The 25,775-nt window shown below is 35.1% G+C and overlaps 1 pseudogene; it reads left to right on the top strand.

Moving 5' to 3' along the window:
• The first annotated feature begins 14,060 nt into the window (after positions 1–14,060).
• Positions 14,061–14,179, top strand: LOC149677945 (5S ribosomal RNA; annotated as a pseudogene).
• Positions 14,180–25,775: the final 11,596 nt, after the last annotated feature.

The raw sequence follows: 25,775 nt of genomic DNA, 5'->3' as shown, positions 1-25,775 counted from the left end.
AACTTCTGCCAAATTGTCAGGAACAATGGACCCAATTTCTTTGATTTTCTCGACAAAATCCTTAAATTCACTAACAACGGCTGTTAGTTGGGCGTGGTAAGCCGAATACAATTGCCTTTTTAAATGCAATATTCTACCAGCTAGCACTTGGCATTTTAGCTTGTAAGAGATAGACTTCGTGCGTCTATTTTTAGTCTCGGTGTCAAAAGACTTTGACGGTGCCAGTTTTTCAGTGAGACGTTTGACTAGAAACCTTTTATAGCTTTCAGCAATAATTTTTTGGTTTTTCGTTTTGAAAATCCCCACATTAAGGAGTTTTTTCGCAAAGACAAATTTATCCCGTTTATTTGGTTTTGTATTTTTTGAACGCAAATTAGCTGCTCCACCTGGCGGAGTAGTTCTCTTAGTTTTTTTCCCTCTCTCAAGTAGAGATTTACGCCCCACATAGTTTTTTGCATTATTTCTTTTAAAGAACCCCTTGTTCTTAAGATAGTACCGTTTACACTTAAGTTTGTTGGTTTGATCATGTTTCAATGATTTACTCTGAACTTGCAATTTTAGCTTGGCTTCCGCTCTTCTTTTTTGCATTACTAAACGCTGATTTACTTTCTTTCGTTTTTCTCGAGAAAACATTTCAATTTTTCAAAAATGAGTGGAACTTTTTTACTGTATTTGTTATAGGTATACACAGAACGCCTTTGTACTTGCAAAAGGTACACGCAGACCTTTTTATGTTTGCAAAGGTACACGCAGACCTTTTTATGTTTGCAAAGGTACACGTAGACCTTCTTATGTTTGCAAAGGTACACGCAGATCCTGTTGAATTTGCAAAGGTACACACAGATCCTGTTGAATTTGCAAAGGTACACACAGATCCTGTTGAATTTGCAAAGGTACACACAGATCCTGTTGAATTTGCAAAGTTACACACAGATCCTGTTGAATTTGCAAAGGTACACACAGATCCTGTTGAATTTGCAAGGGTACACACAGATCCTATTGAATTTGCAAGGGTACACACAGATCCTTATGTATTTGCAATGGCACACAGATTTCGTTAAATAAAATTGGAGTATATATATATAAAAATGAAAGAATAATGAGAACATACACTTTAAAAAGTAGGCTTAACGTGATTTTAAAAAATGAATAAGGAAATCGAAATTAAAACAAAATAAGAATGTGTTAACTAAAATTACTTAAAAATGAAAGCAATAATTAGTCTTGTGGTAGAATATTTACCTTAGGGCCTCAAGATTCTCAAAATCTCAAGAAAGTGGCGTCAAAATAGAAAGTTAGGCCTTTTAAGAGTAAAACCAAAGTTTACCAAACTGATTCAACAGAAAGACCATAGACATAAAAGACTGAAAGGCTAGCAGGAAATTTTGTGATTATGGCAGCACTGCTATAGGTTAGTAAAAAATATTGTATAGGTTTAGGGACGGCCAGCTTGTATTTCGTTCGTACGCCGTAGAACTTAATAACAAGTTGGCCGTATCTTTGGCACCAGCCCACTCGATCACGCAAGTTGCACGCGCTTGCGTGATCGAGTGGGCTGTGCTTTGGCCAAACCGTCAACCGTCAAATTTAAACTTTGGAGGATCGAAAAACTCAAGTAAGTTTCATGAACAATTTAGCAATAATTTGTAATTTCACATATCTTTTTTAAACTAAGGCATATATTTAACAACTCGTTATTAAATTATATGACCAAGTTTAAGAAATCCAGTGTGAGCAAACTAATCGACGTTAATTTATTAAGTATATTAAATTTATTGTTAACTGGCCCAGGCTTAGAAAAATGGAAGGATTGAGAGGTGCCACATTTAACGGCAACGTTACCCTAAACGTAAACAATTACGGTCGAGGTGGACGCGGTGGAAGAAATCCGCGCTCGAGAAATGCGGGAAAACCGTACGAAAGGCGTTGCTACGAGTGTAGGGAGCCGGGCCATATAGCTCGTGATTGCCCTAATATTAAAGGTAGAAAAAAGATTATCTGGTTGTTCTAGTTAGTCGGTTGTATAGTAGTGGCCAATTTTTCAATAATTGTTTTCCATACAAAGATTTTATTTGTATAAAGAGGCATACCTAGAGTTAATAAGGAAGGGCATCGTTTAGGACAAACTTTTTTAAAGTGGAAGCCAAGAAATTAGGCACTTTATAAATAGGGTGATAGGACTTAAGTACATATTAGCGATTTTAGGTCGAAAATGTAACTTGTACGACATTAAATCACAAGGAAAACCCCATAAATAGGTTATTATTAGAGTGCTTTATGAATGACCCCTTTCAGTATTTATTGGGGAGAAATATAATTTAGTGGTTATTACTAAAACACTCCAGTTGTAAAGCTTGTTTAGGGTGGCCCTTGGGAAAAACATCGTAGAATATTTTAAAATCAAAACCGCCCTTAGAATTTGCTATACTACCACCCGATTTGGAACAGTGATTAAAGCACCGCAAAAGTCCCGTAATGCACCTTGTTCCCTTTCGCCGGAAGTTAGGCTTAGCTCGGGATTCATGGGGGTGAGTAAAGGGAAGAAATTCGTCTGTCGTCTGCTACATAAGCCAAAAATATGTACTGTAGCGGACGACAGAGCAATTTCTTCCCGTTACTCACCCCCATGAATCCCGAGCTAAGCCTAACTTCCGGCGAAAGGGAATATGGTGGATTCCCCTACAAGTTGAGTTTCCTTACGAACTCCAGTTTTGGCTTGGCGAAAGCAGAGACATTTGCAGGCTGGAATTATGCTGTTATAAATACCGCCAAGCAAAATCCGGTGTTCGAAAGGAAAGTCAACTTATAGGGGAACCACTTGACTTGTGTTTTGATGTAACTTTTAATTTATACTGAAAAGGATCCCTAAAAAATCTTATCTTCAATCTTTTACCATGGATAAAGAATGCGCGCGAGTAAATTTGTTTTCACGCTATAGGATAGGCAACTCCCTATCTCGGACGACAGCTTATTCCGTATATACTCTGTTACAACATCGGTTGTCAGCACGCGCAAACCTAGATATCTACGCAACGTAGCTTTGTACGTGCAGACAAGAGCCAAAACATTTTAGGAGATAGACCTAGGTTTGCGCGTGCTGTCAACCGATGTTGTAACAGAGTTTGTACGGAATAAGCTGTCGTCCGAGATAGGGAGTTGCCTATCCTATAGCGTGAAAACAAATTTACTCACGCCCTTTTTTGTCCATGCTTTTATTGTCATATTTATAAATTTGCCATTAAAATTTCCAATTTCCATTCTGGTGCGCTTTTCAAGACTAAAAAATCGTAAATTCCACCAGATTTCACTTTCTTAATGCACAGTGCGGCTCCAGTGGATCCCTACAAGGTGATTTTCCTTACCAACTCCAGTTTTGATTTGACAAAAGCAGGGGGGATTTGTGGGAGGGATTTCTCAGTGCACTTATAAATCTCGCATACTACCCTTCGTTAAGCTATACTCGCAGTTTAGGAGAGGGTCACTTCGTAGGGGATCCACTGAAACCGCGCTATGTCATAAAAGGAATATACCTGAAAAATGTTTGAATAACAAATTAGATAAACTGGAATCGCTATGGCCCACAATATAGGCCAGCTAAATTCATTAGAGAAAATTAATAATATTGATCCTTTTTACTTAAATTGTGGGAATAAAGGGCGTGAAGCGGAGAAAAAAGCCCCCGAGGGCGAAATTGAAAAAGCGCCAGAGGGCGAAAAGGCAAACGCGCCCGAGGGCGCGGATTTAAATGAAGTTGTGGTGGAAAAGATGGACACCCTTTCAGTGTAATTGTAAGTATTATTAAAAAATAACCTGTATTGAGTTGGGACACCGCAAAACTAAAATTACCTTCAATTAAGTTAAACATTAATTATTCTGAAACAGTGAAATTTCAAAATTTAAAGTAAGACTCAAGGAATATTTTGATTTAACCATGAAGGGCTTTCTATTGGTATAAACCCCAGAGTTCATAAATTATGTTCCATAAGTTTGTCACCAATTACTGAAAGCTTGTCATTAAGTGACCTAGGTCATAGATTCTAGATCCGAGTCCTGGTGAGGCGCTTTCAAAGGCTTAAAAATGCAGACTAATAAATAGGAAGATGAAAGTGGTGCAAAATTGACCGAGTGTACTTAGTTCTCGTTTGACGTTATCGAAGAAGCTCGAGCTGTCTTTAGCATTATGAAGTATCTCATACTTATGGAGCATTTCTTATTAACTTATGGTATTATCAAAGGCTTATAGTTGAAAACCAAAAGTATACTTTTATCATAGTTCCCAGCCCTTGTCTATAGCACCATGTGAAATGAGAAGCAAACGACCCACCTCAACCAATAAATAAAATTTTTGTGGTCAAAGATTTACAATATATGTAAGCTATAAGTACTCAATGTTAGCGATCCAAACTATAACATCGTCCACTTTATTATGACACTTGCAACGGTTGCAAGGGAAACAAAAACACACAGTTTTGTAAGCGTTATGGCGGTTTTCTCATATTACACGATGCTAACTCAATTCAGGGAATGATACTTTTTGTTTTCTATGAACTTTTGATATTATACAGGTCAACTGCTTTCTTGTGTTCCAACTTATAATACCAGCCTATGGTTTTTAGGTAGCATCATCATTTAACATCAAAAATTTATTATAACCACTCATCACTATTCATTAAAATATATAAACCATTAATCATCCAAACATCTTTTAACATAATTATTTCTCTAACATTACTTCACATGATTTTACTAATTAAAAATTATTTTAAATTTACAAAATAACAATTATTTAAAATTATTAACAATTATTCAAATTTATTAATAATTATTTAATTGAAAAACTGTATTAGTATTTTATGTTTTAAATTCCACAAATAAAAATACTTCCAAAATTAAACGTGTTTTTAATAATTTTCAAAGCTGTAGAGCCAAACAATCCTGATGTTATAATTCTTTATTTTTTTAACACAGTAAATCATATCAGTACTTTTTCAAAACAGTAAACATAGGGCAAAGGGTATATTGTATTATAAATAGCCAGTGAGATTGATTTTAGCTATATCCCAATTAGAACTCGGCATTTTCTATCCATTATCCAGAAATTAGTGGATAACCAATTATTTATAAATAAAATTGTGGATATAATACGATTTAACACGCAAGATCTGTGGATAATTTTCGAGTATGGATTAAGATAAAATGACGTTGACAATGTCGAGATAAAGTCGAGCTCTAATCGCTGTCCTATGTCTATTCAATTTTAATTCCTTAGTTCTGGCTTCATCAATCAAACCATTCCACTAAATAACGTGTTGTATATTAACACAAATCATTTACACTAACATAAATGGGTGACTAATTTAATTATTGTTATGAAAAATATTTATTAAACAATAATGAATTTCTTTATCAACTTGCGTTAATAACTTCGTTCCTAACATAATTAATTTTTCTTAGAGTGAGAAGAAAATATCTGGGGGTAGCACAACTAGATGCTCCCATAGTCGAGGGCCTAAGTTGAAAGTTAGTGAAATAAACTGTATTTCTGGTAAATAGATAATTATTTCACAAAATTAGGAATTATAATTTTTTAAACGGAGTTATGGACAGCAAAAAAGTTCTAATTTAACTGTTACCTAATAATTGTCATTAAATAATAACTAAACCATCCCATGAAGCAAAGTTTAAAAACTATTGTTTACACTAACGCAGAGCTTTCTCCATCAGAGACCAGATTAAGGTAGCCCAAGCCTCTTTAACAACCATCAATAATTAAACCAAAAAGATTTATTTATTTTTAATTTCATAAACACCTAATGATACTGTTGGAAAAGGCTGACAATTATACATTCTTTTCGTGGGAAGCGTTAGTACTGTAATTAAAAATCTAAAATGTGCATTATGCAAATGATTTATTTTAAATTTAATTGTTACCTAAAACCATTGTTGAAAGAGCCAGGGCAGGAAATGTTTGTTTTAATGGGTAACTGTCTTCAAATAGCCCATGATCCAATATTCAGAAAATAGCCCATGATCCAATATTCATAAAATAGCCCATGATCCAATATTCAGAAAATAGTCCATGATCCAATATTCAGAAAATAGTCCATGATCCAATATTCAGAAAATAGCCCATGATCCAATATTCAGAAAATAGCCCATGATCCAATATTCAGAAAACTAAATTGCTAAAATAAAACTTGCTCCAACTCTTTCAAGAGAAATGTTTACAGAGACCTAGGAATTTTTAACTCACTTTGATAGTTTGATTTACTCACAATAATCTAACCACTGTTAGTTCGTTAACTTACGTAAAGTGGTATAGAACCTAAGGGAGCTTCATTTATCAATAACCATAATTAATATAATATGATAAAAGTGGATCCTGAATTAACTAGCTATGTTTAAATGATAGCATAAATAATAATACAAAGCAGACTTCAGAAACAGATGATATAAGAAACCTCTAAAAATCCAAATCGACATTTGGATCTCCCGCCAAACCTTTATCCAAACCAAATGTATGTCACTTCCTCTTTCATTACTAATTTTACTTAGAATTTATTGGTCAATTCTTTTGGAGCGTTTAATATAAAAGTAAAATGTTTTTAAGCCTTGGATTTTTGCATGTTAGATTGTAATAATTTTGTAAAATTAAGAAACCTCTTAATTTGATAGTTTAAGCTTATTAGGCCTAATTAATATTAATTGGGAAATTAATTAGAATGAAAAATAGGTGGATATCTTTTATTAATTGGGAAATAATGCACACATTTTTACATTTGAATTTTAGAAGCTAATTTATTATTTATTTTGTGTATATAAAATTCAGCGTTAATTTCACTAAGGCAATAAATAAATTACCTACGAGGAATTAACTAGTACATATGTTTAATATTAGAATTTAATCGTTTCAAATCTAATAAGGTTTTGAACCGGTTTTTGTAATTTAGTTATTAAAATTTGTGATTGTTGATTGGTCAATATTGTAAATTAACCAATGGTGGAATCAATTTTTTTTAAACTCAATGAAACTGAAATATCAATCAATCATCTACTGAAAGAGGTATCAACCTATTTTTTTTTTCAATTTAAGGTGAATAAGGATTAGATGGCTTGCTGCTTCAAACAAGATTTTTAATCATGAAGAGAATATTTTGTTAATTTTGGTCAAATTTAGATATTCGGCAATCGAGTTGATATGAATAAAGTCCTTTTTACTCATGTCTATTTTAAACTTTAATCACAGATTTCGCTTACCATTTTACAAGCATAATAAACAACTGAAGGATGCAAATCTATCTGTGATCGGTAACAGTGACCAATATAGCAATTTGCCCAATTAATCAGTTTGAACTTCATTTGCACATTTCTATTCGTTAATTTGAAATGTTGCGAGAAATTTGAATGGAATATAAGTAGATATCTCTTTCAGAAGATAATTTTTGATGTTGATATTTAAGATTCATTGAGTTAAAAAAATTGGTATCAGTATTTCAATTAAGCTTTAATATCAAAATCGGTTAATTTACGATATGGGCTCATGATGTTAGTCTGTTTGTAAGATTAAATCGTTACTTCAAGTGTCACAAGACAGTATCTACCTCCAAAATCGAGTGTTAGTAACTTTAAAACCATCTCCTCGCCACAGGATATCCGAGGGTGAATTTATTATATCATTGATATGTGATAATCTGAGAAGGCACACTAGCTCAGTCAAGTTTTGGCAAGGCCTAATACCGTTTTGCTTGACTGCATGTCGCCGTCAAATTCCTTTTAAAGCATAGATCATATAGTATCCACCCTTTTTCATTTCGTAACACACGTTGGATTCGTAAACCTCGACGCGCACCACGATTAGAAGCATTAAAATGCAAACACAGCAACACACTGAGCGCATACATTTTTAGTAAATAACATTTCTCACTACAGCTGTTTTCGGGGCTGAACGAGCGACCGAAAGACGGCGCTAAAGAAAAATTCTCCGGCCCATTAAAAGGGGTAGTTTCGAGGGAACGAAATTCAAATGCAAGGCGCGTCCCATCAACAAACAACATTGAATTCGTTTTACGCAATTATAATATTGAAATTTTAAACAATTAAGTAATATTTAAGAAAACAAAGCACTGCTTTCAAAGTCTAAACTTTAAAAGTACGACGATACGAGAAGGCGAAGTAGTAAAGGGCAACGAGAGGTAAACATTTTTTTAAACGGCAAAAATTAACGGTAAGCCAAGGCTTAGCGCAATTTCACCGCCTTAAAAAAAGTGCCAAGTTTAGAAATAGATTTTGGGACAATAAAAAGGTGGAAAATTATGAAATTAGCCTTATATTAAAGCTTGAAACCTATTTTATATTATATTTAAAATCCATCCATGAGCAAATTCTCAAAAAATATGAAAATGACAACGAAAAAGGACCCACTCTAAAATTTTTCCCCTCAAAAAAACAAATGGCGGCCACAAACGGGGTAATTTGTCACGGCGGCAATATTAAAGCAGTCTTATCTCACTATCGATTGGTAAAAGCATGTGAATTTTGCTTTAACGTTACAAAAGAGTATCAAGTCATATCTACAAGGGCCTACCGGCCCTGTAGAATAGGCCATTTCAACCAAAAGGCATTAAGAAAAAACAATCGGATTATTATGACGCAACTATACGTAAAAAAAGGCCAATATTGGTAGCGCTGATATTTACTAATAAAACAGTGTATCCATGCTAAAATATCGCAGATTGGGGTAGATTTTAAAATTTAAATTTAAACATACTTAAAATTAATTTTTCTTAATAACAAGAAAAATGGTCCTAGATTATAGTTTAAAGTTTAATTTAAGACCGTTCCCAAAACTAACCAACGTATAGTTTTTTCTAAATCACGAGTAACCGATTTGTTTTTTTCGAAAAATTTCCCATGTTATTTCTATGGGAAAAATTCCTGTTTTTCATCAAAAGCTGTGATTAATTTTATGGAAATGAAAACCACCCTTAGCAACTTTATTTTTTATAAAATAAACTAATTAATGGATCTCTTTGAAATTTTAACCACATATTAAGGGCCCGAATTGTAGTTCTGTGGAATTATTTCAAAACAGTTAATGCAATACAAAAAACTACATCCAAACAAAAACCCTCCTTATGCATTAAGAGCAGTATGAAGTAGGGTTGTAAGTCGGAAAATTTTCCGAGCGGAAAATTTTCCGGAAAATGACCGAGCTATATTTTTCCGGAAAATTTTCCGTATTGTTCCGCTACCGGTTTTTCAATTAAAAAGTTAAAACTTTAAAATTTTTCAATTGCCTTTCTTTTCAAAACATTCACTATTTTGTTTTAGGTGAATTCGGAGGGGTAAAAAATTGTCCAAGGGCACAGAGTCTAGTGACCGCTATTCTCTATAGGAAAAGCTCACTCATTTGCTATCGCTTGCATGCATAGGGTTACTGTTTGCTCTTATGACGGTATAAGGCGTTAGAGAGTCGAGACCTAACCGTTAAGAGACCCAAGTGAAACTAAAATTATCAGGCATAAAGGATAGTGATCGTCTGCGTCATTGTATGGGAAACGAGGTGTTATGTTGTAGAGCTCGGCATTTTCGATCAATTATCCACTTTATTTTATCTTTATCCATACCCGAAAATTATCCTCAGAACTTGCATGTTAAATCGTATTGTAATCCACAAATTTGTTTATAAATAATCGGTTATCCACCAATTTGTGGATAATTGATCGAAAATGCCGAGCTCTATAATGTTGTTAATGTTATTAAGTTTGTAAACCCTGTTTAAAGTCACAAATTATGGGAAAATCAACCACTAATATTTGGTGGTACTTTAATAGATCTACTAAAGATGGCAAAATAACTGGAGAATGTTTTAAATCTTTAAAAGTTAGATAAATTGACTCAAAGCTCACATAACTGCTAGTTTTATATTTTTCCGATTAGCGGAAAATTTTCCGCGAAGAGGGAAATTTTCCAGAAAAATTTCCGGAAAATTTTCCGCGTTTTATTTTTCCGGAAAATTTACAACCCTAGTATGAAGTCTTATCTAAGAGAGCTACCGCTCTCTCAGAATGATGATGTCTGATAAATATAAGCGACATTGTTTCATGTTCGAATAAAGTTACGGCTTCCACTATTGGGATTATACTCCTTGTAACGTCTATCTTTATGTTTAAAAACACTGCAGCTTCCACTAATAGGTTTATACTCCATGTTATGAGTAGGTATTTTAGTTTATAAACGGTTTTCTACTTGAGTTCTTAACAACAAATAGTCCATGTAAACTGAAAAGTGTAATGTTTTATTGTTCCCGGCTGTAAACACCAATTATGTGAATATTATATACGTCTATTTCTGGGCAATTTATTCGGTACAAGGAAATATCTTATGGTTGAATGAATTCAGCGAAATTTCATTTTGATATAATTAATATTTTATTTTCAAGTGAGCAATTACACAAAGATATTATTGGGAAAATACGTCCGGAGACATCTGACTAATGGTATAAAGTGCTGTTTTGTCGGCGTCGTGTGTCGTTGTATTTTCAACATTTATGTTGGCGTCAGGTTTCTGAAGCTCATTTGATGTTGCAGGTGTTACTTGAGTAGTTTCTTTCGTGATTGGAATATTTTGGTCTTGAGGCTGTAAAAATAAAAACTTTAGTCAAATATTGTTTATGGTTATGTTTTGTAAAAAAGTGTGTAAATCATATTACCTGATCTTTAGAGTTATAAAACGTTTTCTCGTCTATTGATGCTAGAAACGAATCATCATCACCCGACATATCAAAGTCATCTTCATGCTCAATTGAGTTGGTTCTTTTATGCTGCGAAGAGGTCGTTGTCTGAGGTCGCGTTTGTTGCGTAGATGATGTTGACGTGGATTCCGTTTGTTCAGTAGTTGATGTTGACGTGGATTCCGTTTGTTCAGTAGTTGATGTTGACGTGGATGGCGTTTGTTGAGTAGTTGATGTTGACGTGGATGGCGTTTGTTGAGTAGTTGATGTTGACGTGGATTGCGTTTGGTGAGTAGTTGATGTTGACGTGGATGGCGTTTGTTGCGTAGTTGATGTTTTTCTTTGAGTATACGGTGCAGCTCGATTTTCATGTTTACTGTTGGAAGCCATATTCAGTGTACATGTGGATTTATAATGACCAAACCCCTTGCAATTGAAGCACTGGACGTCTTTCAAATTGCTTGGAGTCGATATTTAGTTATGGTCATCTTCTCCATATTGAGACTTGAAAATCTTGCTGAGTTGAAGCTCTGTTAGTACTGGTGCGTTTTGCAACAAACTGAATCGCTTTGTACGAAATTGGAGGTTCGCTCCGAGACCAAACAAGGTAATTGTTAATAAGGAAAAATATTTTTCGGAGGAACTCACAAGAACTTTGTGATTGGACAAAGTTTTATTCTCCACTTGTATATCAACCAATGTCTCGCCAATGCACGAGTCCATGTCTTCAACCGATTTCATCTTTTCATTTAATCTTCGAAACGGCGCGTCGGTTAAATGTTCCCACAATTTAATTGGCATCCTTGAGAAGTATCGGTCTGTACAAATGAGGCTGTCGCACACTGTTTTTCTATTACCGACTTTCACTTTAATTACGTTTGGTGGTTTTTCTGCACTAAAGGGAATAAAGAATTAGTTAATTTAAAGGTTTCTTTCTGTGTTTATTAAAATAAATTGGTTTATAATAACAGATGAATTGAAAATTATTTGCCGAATTAGGTAAGCCATATTTCAGCAACAATTATTCAACCTGACTTATACCAAACGTTATTGAACTAAATGGGTTGAAATGAAGGCAAAAAGAGCGCAATTTATATCAGACCAAAGAAGCCTTATAACAGGAATGGAAAGTGGGTTTTCTTTTGTTTCACAATGCGGTAGTGCGACACAAGTGCTTTCGGTGTGTAGGTTCTATGGGAAAACAGGCCTTTAGAAATTAGTGACAATAATATGTACTAGAGCAAGCTAAACTTTCCATTCCCTGATATATAGGTTTTTTTCTGTCTGTCGATATGTCTTATCTCGTTTTCCATTGGCGGCTTGTTTTTTGCCACCGAGGAGTAGTATTTGAGGAAACTAAACTTGGTTTCAATGCAATTATTAGGGACTTTAATTATCACTCTTAGAAAATTACTCCGTGTAAAAACCCAATGGAATGGACAATAAAAAATAAAAAACTGTACATTATCTCTATTTGTTTGTGTTTAACCGGCGTCATTTAAGATCCTGAACGTCGATGCCGTTTTTTATATTTATTAAAAGACAACCTTGGATTGCGCGTAACGCCACTGATTTTGTTTTGAGGGACAGAATTGTGATTTAGGCCTATTGTTAAATACACCTCTCGGTAAAATTTCAGGTCATTTGGGCCAGTAGATCGGATGATATTGTAGAATTTCGAACTGAACTCATCATTTCGTCATTGGAAAATAATTTTTATAAAAAAAACTATTTACTCTAAAAGTTTGAAACTTTGCAGTATAATAAAAAAACGTTGAGATACATGTTTAAAAAAATTTTCAGGTAATTTGCATGAATATGACATAGCAATTTGCCTAAAAACCAACCACCTCCCATACACCATAATGATTATTTTAGGTTCCTTTGACGTTTCCTTTCACAAATCTTACTGTCGCACTTATATATGGTAGTCTATTTCTTTTAATGGGCTTCTATAGCGCAGCGGAGTTTGAGAAGATAATATTTTTAACTTTATTTTAAACGATTTAACTATTATTAATGCTAATTATTGAAGATTAAAATAATTAAAAATAATTATATTTATTTAAATATTGAAGATAAACCTCTCGTGCAAAGAGAGAGATTAAATCATTGCCTCCTATACCTACCAAGGCCCGTTCATTGTAATATACTTCATTCATTGCCTCCTATATCTATCAAGGCCCGTGCATTGCGATTTATATTTTTCAAATCAACAACCAAAATGGAAAGCTCCTCTCAGAAACATAATAATTTCTTCTCTCTGTATATAAAATTAAAATATGGATAATATTGCACTCCTTCTATAATGGTATGAATCCTTGCCTGTCCATTAATATTTTACGTAGGAGTAATACGTTTTTAGCGCGAAGTCTAGAGAGGATAAACATAAGCGAGATTGTTTCGGAAAAAATACTGCTTCCACTAATGGGTTTATACTCCTTGTTACTGTTGTATAGAGTAATCATGATAAAAGCTTAAAAAATTACGAGAGGACAGACCTTTTTTATCCTCTTTTTTATTCTTAATAAGAATATAAAACATTTATTTTGTTTCAAAAAATATTTTTGGTGCTAAGATTGCTTTAGAAAAATCCAAACGGTTAGGTATTGGTAAAAAAGACACGTGTAAGCTATTTGCAGAGATGATAATTGTTTTACATGTTTTAAATAAGACTGAAGCTTCCACTATTGTGTTTATGCTCCTTGTTTGTTTGACTGAAAACCATCTAGGTGTAGATAACAGTCAGACCAAAAATTTCAAAAATATATATTTTAAATCAAATCAGATAAGCCCACCTAGTTGAAATTAGACCTTTTAAATTTGCTTGAGCCATTCTTGAGAATTGTTCTTTGCTTGTAGGTTGTCAATTTATCTATCAGTAAATATTTGTGTTTGGAAGTTGGATATTAAGTCAAATTAAGTGGTCGAAATAGAGCGTGTCACGTAAATTTTGTTAGTTGTGAATCAAGACCCTTTATAGTTTACTATATCTTTGGCTTTGATATGGACAAATGTTACCAATCACACTGGCAAACCAAGGAAATTATTGGAGTATAGCGAGAGAGTAGAGTTTCCACAGCTAGTTAGAGATATTGAAAACGTTTGAACAATTTAATATTTTAAAATAAACTTCCTGCGGTTGCAAAGGAATAAAAAGCGATAGATGCATATTTAGGTTGTTTTAGGGGGTAGTGAATACTAGTGATAGTCTTCTCTACATGGAAAGGTAATATTTTGGTTTTCCCAACTTGTTTATTTTTTAAAAACATGCAGAAGGGTAATTCGTCTAATTAGTTTTAAAATCGAATAATTAACTAAAGTTTTGTGCAACGGCCATATCACGCTGAAAACACCGGTTCTCGTCCGATAACCGAAGTTAAGCAGCGTCGAGCGCAGTCAGTACTTGGGAGGGAGACCACTTAGGAACACTGCGTTCCGTTGTCTTTTACACTTTAGTTTCCTTTTTTAAAATCCACCAGATATGAGAAAAGGAAAAATAGTTTCTTTTTTATTTTTTAGAAACATGCAGAAGGGTAATTTGTCTAATTAGTTTTAAATTCGAATAATTAACTAAAGTTCTGTGCAACGGCCATATCCAATTGTCGTTAAAAATCGTTCGGTGTTATTTCCTGGATAATTCACTATGCAGATTGGTCTTATAGTAGAATCAATAAAATATTACTTAATTTTCCACTTCACCATCCCTTTAATGAGCGTCTGAAATGTTTCAGAGTAATGCGCCACAAGACCAATCATAAATATAATCATAAAGTGCCATAACATCTAACAAGCATTATTACGACAAAGATTCGATACTCGATTATGAATTATCGCCACTCTAACCAAAGTTGCCAGATTTTGAATAAAGGCTGATTACTCCTGACCTATTCATCCGAATTGAATTTGGAGAAAACTTTTAAAATATGAATCGACCCCAAGGAATCCGAAAATAACATTTATAACCTCGAGAATCCAATATTTTCAAAGTTGATAATTTTGACATTTCCGGTTTCCGGTATAACTATGCAAAGGACAACTGTGAAACGGGTGAAATATGAAAGAGGAATTCAAAGCTATCATAACACACTTTATTTCAGAGCGCTTGCTCTACAACGCGCAAAGACTTTTTAACAGTCTGTACATGTTTATGTCAATATATGTGCTTAATCATCTTGTAATTGTTTTCTATATATATATATATATATATATAACAGCTAAGATAGAATGTTTGTTAACTAGCGCCAGTTTCCTCTAATATCTGTTAATTAAAGTTGCGAGCTTGAGAAAGGTTGATTCCCCATATATAAATGAGTATGTGTTTTTTCCACATAATTACTGTTTTACAACTTGTTTAATATTTTAAAACTTTTTTTTAAATTGTTCTCTCTGAAAATTAAAAAAAATCTAAACACTTTCCGTGGCTTTCTTAAAAGAGTGATTATATTTATTTTTTAAAAATTCAAGGGCTCGATTTAAAGTGTAATTAAAAATTTATGTTTATAAAACTTATTTTAAAAATCTGTTCTATATTTAACAAAGTTTTAGATAATAAAAAGTTTCATACTTATGAAGATATAAAACAGGTTGTATGTTACTCCTTGGGATATTTTTACAGTTCTGATTCTCTCTTTTTTTGAGGATGGGAGAGTGGGATGAAAGATTTCAGTAAATGTAGAGGTCTGTATAGAAGGGGAAGTGTCTTAAATTAACTCATTACTTTGTCCATCGAATGTTTGCGATTGCAAACTGAGTTTCAATTAATTATTGATCAATTTTATGAGATAATTAATATAAACAATAAAGTTATAATATCTCTGAAATTGTTCTTTAGATGGCTGATGAAGACGTGGATACTGCTTGTTGTGTAAACGATGTTAAAGGCGTGATAAGAAATGTTTTACCAGCACTAGCAAATGACAAATTGGAAAATGTATTGAAGCTGCTTGCTGACATTGGAGTTGAAACCCCAGAAGATATGAGTTACGTTACGTACGAGGACCTTCAAAATTCTACTCTTAATGCAATTCAAACACGAAAACTTCTAGAATTTGCAAAGAATTTCAGAAACACAAGTGGGACTGAGATAGGTAGGTTAAAAACAGTCCACCAAATGTTTTCATTGCAAAATAATTTATTCACGCCAATTCATTCCAATGGTTCTCTTGGTTAGTAGAGATTTATTACTTAAATTTCAGGGAAAAATGTGGACGAGAGTGGACCTTCAACAGATCTGACCTCCGAATAAGCTTCTACAAATGACCCTAACAAGGTTGGTTGAAACGACATGTTTAATAAGAATATTCGGTTTCTCAGCCTTAAAGGGGCTGTCCGACCCCCTCCCATTTTTACTGACCCGCTATGCAAAGCTCTATGACGAAGATCTCCGTTTGTCCCACGGTCCGACCAGCCCCTTTAAGATATGTCAAACTTTAAGCTGGGCAAAAATGAAGATTTTAAAATCGGTTTTTAAATTTGAGTTTTTATGCCCAGCCGTGGCATCCAAGAACTGTAGAACAGTTTTCATTCAAATTATTAAGACTGAGATTGATTTTTCCAGGAATTAGCCATTTCACTTGACTGTGAAACGAGTAGACACTGGGCAAATTCCTACAAAATATCTACGACCATATTCTCGAAACAAATTCAACAATGCCTTAAAGCTGGCAAAAGGCTATCGTACACTTTGCGGAATCAAGTAATAAGAGACCTAGTCAATGACGCTTTAAAAAAATGTGTTAGACCAAGTAGAAAGGATATGAGAAAGATAGCGGAACACTTCTGTCAACTGTTTCCCAATGCAGTAAAAGATGAAATTAATAAGGGGCCAAACTTATTGATAATCCGAATGAAAACGAACAACTGATCATCGGAACCGTTGTCTTACTGATTATGAACCATTTCAAAGAAACCTCATCAAACCTTTCTCCAATATTTGAGGTACGATATGGGGTGTTCTAGATAGGTTTGTAAGAAATTATGGGGTGTTTCAGATAGGTTTGTAAGAAATTATGGGGGTCTCTTTTGGACGATTTAAGGCCGAAAATGTTGTATGTTATTTTTTATTCCTTTTCAACGTTTTCAAGTCATGATTTGACTGCTTAAAAAATGACCCCTTAAGTTTATTTAAAAACTGAGCCAATGCTGTTTAAATTGAAAGGATCATACGTAAAAAACTCCAATCATAATTTGAAAACGGTGGCCCGTAGTAAAAAATGTCGAAGAATATTTTCGACTCAAAATCGCCCCACATAATTTCTTTCAGAACTTTCAGAAACATCACTATTTTTTTTTCACAAGAATTTTGAACCAATGACTTTTATTCATAACTGGGAAAAGTCCATTTCATGGTCGTGTCTGAGAAGAAATAACGGGTTCATGTTTGTTTTTTGTTAATCAGCTTGGGACCTCCCAGGAAGACATCATGTCTGAGATACCAAAACATCCCTGTTTAGCCGTTCTGGGTTGTTCATCAAAATTTCTATTCTGATATGAAAAAGACACCTAAAATATTTCGAATATGGAATATTTTCAGAAGGGAAAATGTTAAAAGTATGAATTCAGTACTTATGTATGATTTTTGAATTACTCCTAGTTGTTTCATAAAAGTTGTGTACTAGATAAAATTAGAATTTCCTTACCCTGCTGAAAATATATGAAACATTTTGATGTGTCTGTTCCCAATTTTAAAAATTTTTATTCTTAAATGTCGTTCACTTCCTTATTCTTAGGCGATTCTCTGATTAATGTCCCCCATTTCCTTCTTGCTGGGGATGGAGTCATACTTATTGACCATCTTCCGGGCAAAAATATTGGATCTGCATTAGCTCTTGTTTTCGGAACCTACTACATCCTAAATTGCAAATATCCTAAACTTGAATGCGCTTCAACTCTTGAATTTTTTCAACGATAATTTTTTTTAAGTTGATTTATAGGTTGTCTAAGTTAAAGGGTATAAACTAGACTTCTTTCTTTCTATAATGTAAAACATTTATTTATTTTTGCCAACGGTTGAAAATTTTCTTTCTTCATAAAACATGTTATTCACAACAATACCCATTTTAACTTGTTGATTCGTGGCGCAAATAAATTCAACAAATGTCAAGGAAAACGTTTGTCCCAAAGTCAATGGCCTTTTAGTTAAACTTGGAAAAATTGATTGGACGAATTCATTCCGTAAACCCCTTACAAGTCACGTAAAATGAACTGTTTCTCACACAATCGGCTTTTTGTATTTTAAATGAAAGTGACAATTTAACCACTTTCTCAAACATCTGACTGATAAAATTTTGCTATGTTCCTAAAACAATTAAATGGTTTTCGTACTCTTATTTGTAGTTTTCAATATTTAATACCTAAACAAAAATCTCAAATTATTTGATAAATAGTTATTTTAAGTGTAGCCTATGAAAAGTATTTCAGTAATGCGTTTACATCCTAAAATACAAAGGTAGAAGCTAGAAAAATTAGATTTGGTTACCTGAAAGCTGGGCTATTTCTAAATTACTATTTTAACTCATTCAAGTGGTAAAAATTACTAGGCTAATAATGTTGGTTTAACGGTTCTTCACCATTTTAGGGAGCTAGGTTCCTTGTGTCCCATTCGACCGAACGCGTTTCCCATTCAACCGAAAACAGCCCAAATGTGCGGTTTTGAGAAAATTTATATCAAAATTTAAAAAGCAAACGTTTTCACTTTTTTTAAGGAATTTTTTTACCCTACTGTTTTCGTTGTATATATTGATGTTTGATATGCAAAATTTAATTTTAAGAGTAATTGATAATGGAGAGAATTGCCAACAAAGGCGGCTTTCTTTACATTAACAATGGCTACTTGTTCCAATTGAATAAGAGAAAGGATAAAACTAATTACTACAAATGTCGAAATCCCTCCTATAAGGTTCGAATAATAGATGTGAATGGCGAAATAAAAAGGGCAGCCCCGTTAAATCACCCATCTCACGATGCTGATTCCAACATTATAGGAAAGATGCAAGCCAAAGCTGAAATGATAAAACAGGTAAATTCTCCAAGAAATATACGAAAACAGGTTCGTGATATTTTCAACGATGCGAACCAACAAACGAAGCGTCAAACGACTGCTAGCGGGAGCAGAGAGATTTAAACCCATGCCATTTTGCCGGAATTCAAGTCGGTGCGGTCAGTGCTATACAAACATCGTTCCGCTCACTTACCTGCGAACCCATTACATCGCCGTGACATACATTTAGAAGGTGAATGGAAGACATTCGGAGAATCTGGGGAAAGGTTCCTAGTTGCGGATAATGGTACAGATGACAAGATCCTAGTTTTTGCCTCTGAGGAATTTTTAAGAATTCTTTGTCAAGCGGACTGCTTATTCATGGATGGAACCCATTATGCCTGTCCAAGTCAATTTGCTCAACTCTACGGTATCCATGCTTCCTACAACCAAATTATGCTTCCTTTGGTTTATGCCCTTCTACCTGGACACACCAAAAACGTGTATAATCGACTACTTGATATTATATCTCAAGAAACAACTAAACGTGGCCTTACATTCAACCCAAAGAAATTCCAGATAGACTTCGAAAGCGCCATGATTGGAAGTGTTACCGAAAAATTCGCCGGTGCTACTATCAAAGGTTGTTATTTCCATTTCACTCAGGCCGTGTGGCGAGCTATTAATTCTAAAGGCCTATCCACCCTTTACAAGAGCGATGGTAAAACGGTTGATTGCATTTGCACTAGTTCCACTAGACGACCAGGATGATCTCTGGCTACATATTCAAAATGATTTTCCAACAAAGAAGCCGAACGTGGAAAGGTTCCTCAATTATTTCGTTGAAACGTGGTTGGATAGCAAACAGCATACCCGAAATATGTGGAACCACTTTTCTAATTTCCAATTAAGAACAAACAATCATCTGGAAGGATTTCATCACAAGCTTAATCAGAAATTCAACTCCAAGCCTTCGCTTTACCCATTTCTTCAAGCAATTCAGGATCTACAAGTTGAATATCATGGATGCAAATTGGATCGAGACGTGGGAAAGCCTTTAAAACCACCAATGAAAAAATATGCAGAATTCTATTTGAGATATTCAAATTCCATTATAATCTACAACGAATCCTTGAAAAACGCACATTTATCAAAAGTTGAAATCGCTCTGGCTCTACTTGATGCCGTTGCTACGAATTTTCACATTACAATATAAAAAAAATTATTTGCTTTTGTAACTTATAATGTTTTGGAAATAAACACAGCACTGACGAATTGGTTAAAATTATTATTTATCGTTGAAAAGCGCAAAAACCTAACCAAACCAAACCTAACCTAACCTAACCTAACCTAACCTAACCTAGCCTAACCTAACCTAACCTAACCTAACCTAACCAAACCAAACCTAACCTAACCTAACCTACAATTTGCTTCTCTGGGTTTGAACCCGAGCCTCTGAATTAAAAGGCTGATACTCTGCTGCGGTGATTCGAAATCCTCACAGACATTTAATTAACTAATTCTTTCAAATAAATTCCCATTCAGCAGAAACCCGCCATTGGGCTGGAAATTTAAATATATTCACCATAAAAAACCAAAAAGCGGTTTCGGTCCAATGGGATTCGGTCCAATAGGAATATACCGCTAGGTTCATGACGGGATACATATTAAGTAATATATATAAAAGTAATATATTTCTGATTTTAGTAATTATAACAAAATTCTTTCCTGTTTATTTGACATTTACCAATTCTTATTGCAAATTTCGAAATAACTGGTAAACATTACGGGAGTCTCACGGCTACACCGGTTTCCAGGAACTTCTTGTAAATTTGTCTAGTATATTTTCTCTCAGTGATTGGCGGAAGAACAGTGGAAGAACACTTGGCTAGAGGCAGTCCAAGACGCGCTGGAAACGGCTGGATTGAAGTTGCGCAAGGAAAAATGTCAATTCCTCCAGAAAACGGTCGAGATCCTCGGACATCGTATAGACGAAGAAGGTATACACCCATTGGACGACAAAACCAAAGCAATATCAGATGCGCCGGAACCTATAAATGTTGAGCAACGGCGGTCATTCCTTGGATTGCTAGGGTACTACCGAAAATTTATCCTGAACGTAAATTTACTTTGCTGACGGATCATCAACCACTCATAACCCTTTTTGCGGATAACAAAAACATACCGATAATGGCAGCGGCAAGAATACAACGATGGGCATTAACGCTATCAGCCTACCATTACGGAATCCGATACAAGAAGGGAATACATCACGCGAATGCCGAAGCCCTAAGCAGGTTAACGTTGGCAACACACGAGTTCAAAATGCCAATACCGGAGAGCATGTTTTCTACATGTCAACCTTCAGCGGATCCTTTGCTGTTACCTGTGAGGATATCAGACGCTCAACTTTAAATGATCACTGCTGAAACAAATCCCCCAGTTCACAAAAAGGGGATGGTCGAGAACGACATCTAAAGATTTAAAGGAATGTCAAAGACGCAAGGATGAAATATCCATGACCAACGACATCCTGCTTTGGAACAATCAGGTCATCGTACCACAAATATACCAAGAGACAATTATAAGAGAGCTGCACGGAACACATCAAGGAATGACGCACATTAAAGCAGTAGCCCGGTCGAAAGTTTGGTGGCCAGGACTTGATGTTCGAATAGAACAGACAGTCAAACAGTGCCCAGTCTGCCAGGAACATGCCCCGATGCCTGCCCAGAAGTTATCACCATGGAGAGAAACAGAAGCACCATGAACCCGATTACACCTGGACTTTGCAGGTCCCGTGGAAGGGAAATACCTGCAAATAGTCTTAGACTCCTACTCCAAATGGATAGAGGTATCCATTTGTAACACAACGTCCACCTCGACAGTTACTGAATCAAGAGACAAACATTTGCGATATTCGGTCTACCCGTCACCATAGTGTCAGAGAACGCCACGTGTTTCAGCAGCAATGAATTCAAGGAATTCACGACAAAGAACGCGATACGGCAAGTACTAACGGCACTTTATCAACCACAGTCGAACGGGCTCGCGAAGCGGAACGTAAGTGCCTTGAAGAAGATATCCGGAGAGAAGCTCGAAGCGGTAAATTTGATAGATAAGGGGTTGGAAGAAAATGGGTCCAGAAGCCTAAACACAAGATTGGCCAGATTTCTCATGAACCACAGGAGAACACCAACAGCCACAGGGAAATCACCGGCAGAATTGATGTTCGGGAGAAAAATGAGGACACAGCTAGACTTGATTCATCCCCAAAACGATGAAATGGAACAAAAGAATCAAGAACCGAACACCGAAATCTTCAAAGAAGGGACAACAGTATATGCCAGGAACTACGGCAATGGATCCAAATGGATTAAGGGCAGAATAAACGGAAAAACAGGAACTACGATGTACGACATAAAAACGCTTGGAGGCACATTAAGACACCGCGACCAGATCCGAAAAAGGTACGACACTGTTCTGGTTGCCCAGTCGTCGGTTTGTGATGGCCTCTCAAGTAGGCCACTTAAAACGCCTTAAAAGGCCAATGCATTACCCCATTTCATTTTTCCTGTTTATTCACGAAAGGCTAAGTATGCGCCTCTTTAGACGAAAAAAGACAGTAAAATAGCAATGTTTTGGAAAAGGCGGCAATTTATGGTTAGTCAGCAGTATTTTGGAAAGGGCGGCAATTTATGGTTAGTCAGCAATAATTTGGAAAAGGCGAAAATTTATGGTTAGTCAGCAATATTTTGGAAAAGGCGGCAATTAATGGTTAGTCAGCATTTTTTGGAAAAGGCGGAAATTTATGGTTAGTCAGCAATATTTTGGAAAAGGCGTTAATTAATGGTTAGTCGGCACAATGTAGCAATTCATACTGTTTTCTCCATCATAGGTTTTGCTTTTCCACGTAGGGGGAATACTACTATTTTTACTACTATCTTACTAAAAAATTTCCCACTATGGAAAACGGCCTCTAGAATTGGAATGAGCCGCTACTAAGATTATCGTTGAGGTGAAACGAGAGGATAGTGTTTACACGGCAATCCATGTGTGAATGTAGCTTTTATCAAAGCAGTTGAGGCGTAGACAATTGGGCCTTTACAAACACATTAAAGTTACATCTCTCCAAAAGTTTACACTCTTCAATTCCTTTTTTTCCCCATTGACTGATTTCTATGTGTATCGTTATTGGATGTAAAATGTCGTCTGCTTTAATGTATATTCGCTAAACTTTGAATACTGCTTTAATAATTCACAAATTTTAACTTCTGCAGTTGCTCATAAAAAAAAAGAGAATTAATTTACCTAGATATGGAATTAATTCTCTTTTTGTCAATCACATTGGTAGTTGACGTTGATAAGAAGCGCGAAAACACAGTCCTCAACCTTATCAATATTGATGCTGTTTGTTGAGATGGCCATACGATTTCCATATCTAGGTAAATAAGTTGTAACGTATTTCTTAAACTTTAAGGTAACCCCTTCGTAGCAATGCAAGACCACCTCGACATCTGAATTATTAAACTTATATAACGTTTAGATTTACCTTTCTTATCTTAACTTTATGTCTGATTGCATCCGGAGCTCCTAGCTACAAATAGCTTCTACTTAAATATCCGAGTTCCGTTCGCTTTCCCTGGCACTATTAGGGGTAGCTAGTTCATGAAATAACTCTTAGAGTATGTAGGCTTATCTTAAAAGAACACTCTTTGGTTACCAATGAAATTTTCCTCCTTTAATAACATCTTAAACATAAAGCTTAACTTGAACATAGCACGCATTAATTATTTGAATTAACTTTAAACTTTTAAACCTAAACATAATATGACTATTACCAACTACAAATTAAAACATTTTATCAACTTAAACCCCATGCAAAAACCCTTCCAAAATTAAACATAAACATAATAACAATCCCCCAAAAAATAAACAAAAACAAAATTGTACTCAATCCATCTTTCCTGGCGACCCTGGGTTATTGTTTCGCTTCCGCGTCATCGGTTACCGCACTCTCATAGCGATCGCGCAAACGCGGTTCTTGCGAAGAAAGCTTCCTTTAAGTCCGCTGATGAGCTTATTTCAACACAATGCTTGGGCCAAACTCCAGTCGCCTTTCAGGCAATCAACGTTCTGGCCTTCAATCGGGAGAACCCTTGTTCCTTCCTTCTCCATTCAGTTCCAGGTCCAGACTCTCGTTTTCTTCCAAGTCCTCGGTTTTAAATCCTTGACTCACGTGGTTACTTCTGGGACTCAGATTGACCCTTGCCCAATTAACGTTAGCCACTTTCAAGACCCGGATGGCCAATAAAAATATTCCGCAGCTTCCCGGGTGTTAAAAGTTTAACCCGAAAGTCAGCGTCCCTGTTCGGCGCACGTTTGGTATGAGTTCAAAAGTTAAACAAAGGAAAGTGTTGCTGTGTAAGCGAGAAAACAAAACGAAAGTGGTCCTTGATGGCAATTCTTATAGTTGTTTCAAAAAACATCTAAAAAGAAACGAAAAGGAACTGAAGGAATTTGTTGGAGATAAAAATTTATTATTATGAATAGGAGTGAACGAAGATTCTGTCAACCTCTGTCACTCCCTCCACACTCCTTATAAGGTTTTAAGGTGTAATGACCCACTCACTCCAACTCCCCCTTTAGTGGTGTTTCCAGTAAACCTCGCTGGTTTCCTAATATTTAAAAATACAAGTTGGGAAAACCAAAATATTACCTCTCCGAGTCTAGAAGCTTATATAACCTTAAGTATCCCATGAAAACGTCGAGGCTAACATCCGCCATTAATCTAGATCCCAATTGGTTAAACTTTAATATACATTTTTGCCTACCCTCAACTCCATTAATGAATTAACGATTATCGAAGAATTAGACGTGTTTGCAAATATTAGCGATATTTTCAACGCTTTCTTATTATTACTCACTATATTGTATTCGGTCTATTCAAAGACATATCTGAACTTTAAAACACGAGAAAGATTTGGCTTAGAATCCTTCTTATGAAATAATATTTGAGATAACGTAAACCCTTTTTGTTAGGGAAAATACCAATAACCTTTGACAATCGCGCAAAGGAGTTGGAATAACCCAAATAATAACTCTCAGTCCGGGAAATTCTTTTATAACATGTTATTTTTCCATAAAAATGTCTTCATTCATGACGCACATTGTAATAGCTGCATTCCTGAAATTTAAAACAAGTATTTAAATGAACTCTTCTAAGCCTGTTCCTTGGAACGTTTAAAAGTACATATAATCCATTTTTGAATATCTTGTAGTAACACGATATTACACAGAGACGTTCTTACATTATTTCATCCACGAGGTCTTTAAAATACTCGTGTATTTCCTAAGAGATTAGACATTGGGAGAGATCCTCATCATTACCATCATCCACTTCATCCGATGAATCAATTACTAGGCTTATTTCAGTTGTTGTATTCATTGGTACACTAAATATGTTACACATCGCAATAGCTCGTTACAATCACGACATGTGTTCCCGTATGTACACGCACTTACTCTCCAACTGTCGGAATATAATCAATCCCAAAAACGGTTCCTTTCTCAATCAAATAACGTTGAGAAATTCTAAAAGTTTTAAGTTAATTCATTAATCCTATGGAGCAGACTTATGATTGAAATCTATATCTATATAAATGAAAGTCCTGACTGACTGACTGACAGACTGAGTGATAATCAACGCCCAGCCCAAACCGCTTGCCCTAGAAGGCTGAAATTTTGCAGGAACGTTACTCATAAGTAGTAGGTGCGTATACAGAAAGATTTTTACAATCCGCCGCCATCTTAAAAAATGGCGCCCAGAAATGTAAAAATGCTTCTCTATGCAACAAACTCCGCGCGTTTCAACCGATCTCGCAAATATTTAGTACCCTGGTTTCCTTTAACCTATAGACGGGTTGAATGGTCTTACGGGTTCGATTTGTTGCCATCTTTTTAAATGGCGGCCAAAAACTTAAAACCCTTCTTTATAGAATAATGTCCGTGAGAAAAATAATAAATAAATGTCCCGACGGGCTGACGGGCAACGCTGAGTGC

Source organism: Phalangium opilio, unplaced genomic scaffold (assembly GCF_054372755.1).
Source record: "Phalangium opilio isolate 3A_F unplaced genomic scaffold, DU_Popi_V2 ptg000043l_1, whole genome shotgun sequence".
Classification (NCBI taxonomy): Eukaryota; Metazoa; Arthropoda; class Arachnida; order Opiliones; family Phalangiidae; genus Phalangium; species Phalangium opilio.
Note: the sequence above shows the minus strand (reverse complement) of the source record. Positions and strands in the feature narration are given on the sequence as shown.